The 7,500-nt window shown below is 36.7% G+C and overlaps 1 long non-coding RNA gene across 1 annotated transcript; it reads left to right on the top strand.

The window, feature by feature from the left end:
• Nucleotides 1–4,787: 4,787 nt before the first annotated feature.
• Nucleotides 4,788–6,758, top strand: LOC136849952 (uncharacterized). Its single transcript, XR_010856489.1, has 3 exons — nt 4,788–5,010; nt 5,616–5,798; nt 6,113–6,758. It is a non-coding gene; the product is annotated as an uncharacterized lncRNA (long non-coding RNA).
• The last annotated feature ends 742 nt before the right edge of the window (nt 6,759–7,500 follow it).

The raw sequence follows: 7,500 nt of genomic DNA, 5'->3' as shown, positions 1-7,500 counted from the left end.
GGGGTGGGGGCAAATGTAGGGGCGACCCCACACTCTCCCGACACGCACACGCAGGTGAACAGATGAAACAAAAAGAAAAATAAGAAGAAGAAGAGGAAGCAGAAGAAACCCAGAATTGCATAGGAGAAAATCTCATAAAAGACGATTTACTTATGATCCTACAATTTCTTCAGCGCCGTCCTAACTATCCTTTCTGAAAGAAGTAGCAGCGTCTGGAGAGCGACGGGCGTGTTGAAGAGTTTTCTCTGATTAAAAATGAAGGGAAGGTGCCGCCGCCGGCTGATAATCCAAAAAGGAAAAATGCTTATTTATAATAATTGGTCGACGGCATCTGCTGCTTCTCTAGGATCAGGGGTCAGGGACGACCCGACAGACCGCCTTAGGTGGGCCCTTGGAGAGAGAGAGAGAGAGAGAGAGAGAGAGAGAGAGAGAGAGAGACGGGGTCGAGGGGAAGGAGGGGGTGGGGAGGGGGAGTGGGAGGGGAATGGATGAAGGGAGAACTTTAGGACTATAATAAAGTGGGACCGTAATTTCCAGCATTATTGCCTGTTAAGCAGATTCTATAATTCTCATCTACGGTTCTCACTTCCGTTATTGTTACCAATTATACTTGATTACGCTGCCTTAATGATAACGTCCCGTACATTATTCCATGTTTCCTAGCGGACTAACAAATATTCAGTTCTCCAGATTTTTATGAATCATCGCATTCTGTTTAAAACATTTATTCTATATATTCTCAGAACATAAATATGTGTCATGGCACTATCTGGAATATTTAAACTCTCTCCGGTCAAGGTACTCGGCATAAAACGTTCTTTTCATCTTAAGCGAAAACATTTGTCCAAGTTTACATGGTATGGTGTCAAATTATTCTAGGCAAAAGCTACTCCACCTTGGAGCATTTCTCCTCTAGCATACGTTCTACAGAATACCTGCTGATTGGCTGGATACCCTGCTGATCTTAAACAGCGTGTGGCGGCAATTTCTAGGAATTTATGGGCACTTGTTTTCATTAACTAATTTCGAATGTCGTAGTTTCTATATATAAGTTTCATGTTTATGTTCAAGTTTAAGTATACAATTACTTATCTGCAAGCGTAATTTTGCGTTTGCTATGTTTCTAATTGCCATTCGGTTTTCCTAACAACGTAATCGTCCAAGTCGTGGTTTGGTGCTTGCAAATTTTGTGACTCCCGTATAGTGGTTTGCTGCCTTTGAAGCTTGGGATGACTTACTTGTTCAGTTCTTAGCAGAAGGCCTATAAAATATGGCATGGAATTTTTAAAAACATTTATGGAAAGTGTACGTCATTCTTCCTATGAGTCGGCTGGTAGTTTTGATACGGACTGCATCGTTGTGTAGCCTTGTAATTTTCTTTGTATCTGTAATTTGTTTTTATATCATAAGTCATTGACACATTAAATGTCTTAAGGACACATTAAATGTCTTAAGGGCAAACTTGCCGAATGATTTGTGAAGAATGTCTCAATGTTTCAAGGAAAATATTAGTTTATTTTAGAAATTAGCATAAATTACTAGTTAACAGTAGTACTGTTAAGTAATGTTGTTAATTAAAGAAAACTGTAATCAAAGTGGGATGACAAATTACATTAACCTTAATTCATATTGAAGTAGGCACTTTTCATAAGATTTATCGTATCGCGACGATAAATGTGAAAGCATAGATTTTAATTTAAAGTTAAATTATCGTCTTGTATCTTGCTAATTGTTTAGCACTAGTAACTATTTTGCATTTTCGCATCTTGATTTAGCATAAATGTATTTTTACTTTCTTTATGATGCAGAAACATTTCGAACATTATGTGAGGAATTCTGTGTGTAAAACTAGCGAAAAAATAATTTTGGCTAAAATGATCAAGCGAGGAGGTATTTTCAAGTTCTACAAGTTTCGCGAGAATAATGACCATACTTTTATTTTTGGTTGCTTATTGTTTATGGTGGCTGCACCTAAATAATTCAAGGAGAGAAAATATCTTAAAGATTTAATTGAAATTTAATATCCTATTTTATATCTAAAGACTATAATTCAGAGTAAATATGAGATCAACCTTAAGTTACAAATCTTTTGTTATTTTTAAAATACGGCAGTTTTGAAAGTAAATATATAACGGAAATAATATGCTTGAAGAATGACTCATAAATATACGTAGAAAAAAGTGCCTAGAGCAATTGAAACGGAGGAGTAAGGGATAATGAATGAACCAGAATGAAAACGGATTATAATTTTAGATAATTACCTTCAAGGGAATATGCAGAAAATATAAGAAACTGGAGATCTCGAATACCCGGAACCTGGATGTTTGTACAACATAATTGGGAAGGTTCGCTGTTCGGTTGTCATGTGTGATACCTGCATAGGTGTTTTGTGTGTGTGTGTTTTATTGAACAATAGGTAATAAGACAGGTACCTGAGTGCCTTGTAAAATTTAGAACAAGTTGGTGGAAAAAGAAAAAAGTAACTTAACCCTGAAAGAAACGATAGACCAGCCATTTAAATGACGGAAGGCTGCTAGATATAAGGATAACGGAAGCTGGAAGAGATTTCCAATGCTGAATAGTGAAGATATGAGAGACCAATTTCAAAATAGTATAGAAATAGAATGTAGGCCTATGATGCCGCGCATCATCCAAGAAATAGCCAAGATTAAAGGGTCAGCCACTGACGATGATGAATTAAACTCTTCGAGATCTTTGGCTCTTATCATTACTTAATTTTAATGAGTCCACTGACCTAAGGTTTATTTTATCATTAATCAAATATTATTAATGTTATACATGCTTCGTATGATACAGCACTGTTCTGAGTGTACCGTGATTCTGATTAATGCTCAGCTTTATTGCAACGTGTGATTTTGTTTCTCAAAAACAATTCAAAGTTTGAGCATATTTTATGGTTTTGGAATCTTTTTTCTGAAAGTAATTCTGAATTACGGCTAAAGTTTGCGCATAATTATTTCTCTGGGTAAATGCTGCTTTTATATTCTTTCTTTTCTGAAGTTGTCCTTCATTCGTTTCTTGAGATTCATTGCTGATCTTTATCGTATTTTATGGAGACGAATCCCTTCTTGTTTACACCTGAACATTTTTCCTTTTAATGCAAAGCTCTCATACCGCCGTTTTAGGGAAGGTGCCTTCGACTACATCAGATGATTTAAGTACGTGATCCACCTATCTTTCCCCCCCCTCCCCTCCCCCTCCCCCCTCCCCATTGCCTTCTTCCTTCCCTCCATCTCTCCATCCCCTTCTTCCTTCCCTCCCTATCTCCCTCTCTCAACAATATCTTATAAGAACTTAAGATTCATAAGTGTCCTCAAAAAGTGTGAGAGAGGGAAGAACGAAGACGGTTTCGAGGACAGACACTACCAGTCGGTGTTAACTCTCGAATTCTCTTCAGAGAAGTCGTCTAAATCTCAAGATAATCTACGATTGTTAAAGATGCTCGATAGAAATTGATTAAAATTCCAGTGAGGTAACCTGCCCTAAATGTGCTTCGTCGAGGGTCCTTCCCCGAATACAGCTGCTTCATTCATTTTTATTATATTTTAAAGTTTTTCGTTCTTGGGACATGATACGAACCAAGCGTTGGAAGTGGAAGATAGAATTTAGGCCAAGGGCAAGAGCTGGGACCCATGAGGTTATTCAGTGCTAATTATAATGTTAAAACGCTTGTTAGGAGAGAGTGGAGAGCAAGACGGAAGCTAGAGAATATGAACGGAGGTATAGTAAAAGGAATGAAGGGGGTTGCAGCTACACTGTAAAAAGTCAAAGGTACAGAAAGGGTATAACGATGGAGCTGAGGTATATATACAAGGTAAAACACCCCAAGGCTCAAAAATACCCCTCTGCATCAGGAGGCAGGGTATTTTTGTGAATAATATACCCTCTATTGCACTTTGTCTCAAAATGGGCTTGGTAAGTTTATGTGATCATGTCATGAAATGAACTTTTACTCTGTATTAAATCACCACATTGTTACACTGATAGTGTAATGCACCAAAAAAGTTACTAAAAACATATTGGTTTTGAGTTATGGATAGTTTGAAGCAAAAATTCTACTACAAAATGCAGTACTTGGCAATTGATATTGTTGCCATGAGTCCATGATTACACAACCGCAGTTATAATATATACATCCATATATATATACATATACATATATATATATATATATATATATATATATATATATATATATATATATATATGTGTGTGTGTGTGTGTGTGTGTGTGTGTGTGTGTGTGTGTGTGTGTGTGTTACACAGACATACGCATATGGAAGTGTAATATGTTCGTTGTCCCGTAATTGCGCATGTTGCTATATAAATCGCAACTCAGGAGCCGTGGGAAATTTCAATGGTGTGCTATGCAGTGTAGATAAGGTGTTTGTGTGATGTAACGCTGTTTTAATTGGCCTCTAAGCAGTAATTAATCGTTATCAGGAATATAATATCTACATCGTGAGAAATTACTCTCACAAAGATTTTTTCAATATTTTGTGTATTCACTTGTTTCCATATTATCCATCTCTTTCTATAGAGTTATTAGTAGCTAATGTCAGTGAAATCTTCCACCTGCCCAGTTAAGGCGCTGTCACACTATATAGCAATATTTCCGTTTGACTTTTGAATGTGACGTCAACTTTTAATGTTTTGACGACGACTTTTTAGTGTCGTCGTAACGAATTTTGAAAGCGATAACGATCGAATTCAATTATTCAACCCACCTCTCCCTCTACCGTCGACTTTATCGTTTGTTTACATCTGGGAGGGAGGGCGCGCATTTCAAGACATCAAGAGAAAGATGGAGGGCTTGGTACAGTGGACAAGGTCATCAGAGCAGTTTTTGGTAGAAGATTTGAGGGGGAGACGATGCTTATGGGACCGCAAGCATGATAGTTTTATGAAAAAAGTCTCAAGATGAAGAATTATGAAGAAATCACCAAGCGACTCGGGGAAAAGTTTCCAGAACTTGCTGACCTTCATACAGGTAAGTCTGCTACTATATCTGGGATATCAGATTGTCTTATAGCCTAGGTCTACTCTCGTTATGCTATCATGTGTGCATTATCAAATTACATAAACACAAATCTGTGATATTTTAGTGCTTCTCTAGCTTCATTTAGGCTAGTAGCTATACTAGGCAACAGAACCTGACTGGGTAGGCTACAGAACCTGAATCTGGTTAGGCTACAGAATCTGACTCTGGTTAGGCTACAGAACCTGACTCTGGCTAGGCTACAGAACCTGACTCAGGTTGTGTAAATAAAAAGTTAGGACTATTCTATTTTTCAGCGGCAATATATGCCTAGACCTATATAGGCTGGTCTAGAAGTAAGCTATTCCTAGCCTAGTTTGAACTACTGCCGACTGTATACTAATTAGCCTATAGAAGCTTAGGTTATCCTAACCTAATTTTCACACTTCACCTAAGATTTTTTAAACGTGTAGGCAAGTCTGCAACCCATGCCCTGAAAGGGACATCATGCTAACCTAGCATGAAACATTTAATATACCTAAATAATTTCTGTAAAGATATTTAGTTCATTAGTTAATAATTTTATATCAAGCTAAATATATGTTTTTCCCTTTCAGATCAAGTGCGGGCAAAATTTAGTAATTTGAAGGGATACTTCATCCATGAATTTAAAAAAATTCAGGCTGCTCCAAGTGGTTCATGTGGTAAACCAAGCTCCAAGTGGGAATTGTTTGATTTGATGTCTTTTACATGATACAGTGGCTTCACAACCTACATATTCCAGTGACATTAATGAACAAGTAAGTATATACATATGTGTATTACATTATTTACATAGCAGTTTAATAATAGGTATAATTACTTGGCATTTAAAGAATCAAATTTACACAATAAACCTGCTGTAGGCCCAGGTAAACAAAAGTGTAAGGTTAGGTCAGTAAGGTCAATGAAAAATCTAATATTTTTAGTTAAGTAAAGGGAATTATGCTTGCCCTTCCATAATCTTAAATTATAATTACTAATGCATCATTACCTAAAACTGATCCATTATACAGCAGTTTATGTTATCAACATATTCATAGTAGAGTAATATATATATTTTTTTTATTTACAGGTAAATCCTATAGATAATCCTCTAGTTATTGAGGTTACTCAAAACACTTTTGATGAATTTCAAATTGGAGAGTCAAGTATGGGTTCTTTAACTCAGCCTGTGTCCCCAGCTTTGACCTTTCTAATGGAAGTTCTGATCGGTCTGTTGCACCAACAACTTCCGCAACTTCATCTCTACAGAACCAAAAAAGCAAGTAACAGTAGTAAGAAGAGGAAGCTACAAAATTCATTTGAGGACGAATGCTTGCAAACCCTCAAAAGAATTGGGCAACACCAGTACGCCCTAATGACCTAGGTTTCAGTGTGGGAAAAACAGTTGAGGTTTGGATAAGGTCCCTACTAGTAAATGGACAAAAGGTTGCAGCAGCTAGGATTTCCCAAGTCGTCCTGAAAACTGAGCAGAATATGGCTTACCTGATGATAAAGTAGGTTAACAGTAGTTATCAATTTGGTGCTAAATTCTGTCAGTATTTAATCTCTGGTGCTAATTTGAATTTCAAATACATGATCTGTAAGACCTCAGGCTTTCTAGTCTAATCAAGTTCCTGTAGCTGTAAACATTTTGTATACAATAAAGTTCAGTCTAATCAAGATTGATGTCATGCAGCTTTTAAACATTTTCTATGTAATAAAGTTGATTAAAGCAATTTCAGGATTTGTTTCTCCAGGTATCGCAGGGTACATATTTAAATTCACATCGCTCTTCATAACTTTCTTGTAAGTACTGAGGGTAAATAATAGCAATTGAACAAATAATGAATTTTTATTTTAAGATTACTGTATATACAAATGCAAGTATTCAAAGGCATATGGGAGAAAATGTCCACTAGTGCATATAGGCTCGTTCATCTTGAGTGGTACTGCCCCTTCATTATTAAAGTAATAATCCATTAATGTGTTCCTTACATTTTGGGTATCACTGGTACTACGTCCGCCATGTCCAGGACTACTATCCAAACCACTGTTTGATAAACTCTCTCTTATTTCAGGGGTGCATACAAATTCTTAGATTGTGCACGGATAAAATTATGTAAAACCACTATAGCAAACAAAATGTCCTTTACATTGTTTGGACAAGTTTGGATAGGTTTTGATAACACCTTAAATACTACTGAATGATACCAAAGGCATTTTCTGATGTGCGCCTTGCTCTTGACAACCTATAATTGAATATAGTTTTTACTTTAATTCCCTTCCTGGGAAAGGTTTCATCAAATAGGGCTTAATTGGGAATGCCTCATCACCAACAATGACATATGGGCTTTGCTTATCAGTGAAAGGTAAGCAACATGATGATGGGATATTTAAAACTTCACTATCTATTGCTTCCTTTAGGCTACACCTATCCCAAACCCCACCGTCGCTGGCTCTTCCATTAGCCTATATTTA

The sequence above is a fragment of the Macrobrachium rosenbergii genome, chromosome 2 (genome assembly GCF_040412425.1).
Source record: "Macrobrachium rosenbergii isolate ZJJX-2024 chromosome 2, ASM4041242v1, whole genome shotgun sequence".
Lineage (NCBI taxonomy): Eukaryota > Metazoa > Arthropoda > Malacostraca > Decapoda > Palaemonidae > Macrobrachium > Macrobrachium rosenbergii.
This window is presented reverse-complemented; position numbering and strand designations above follow the sequence as displayed.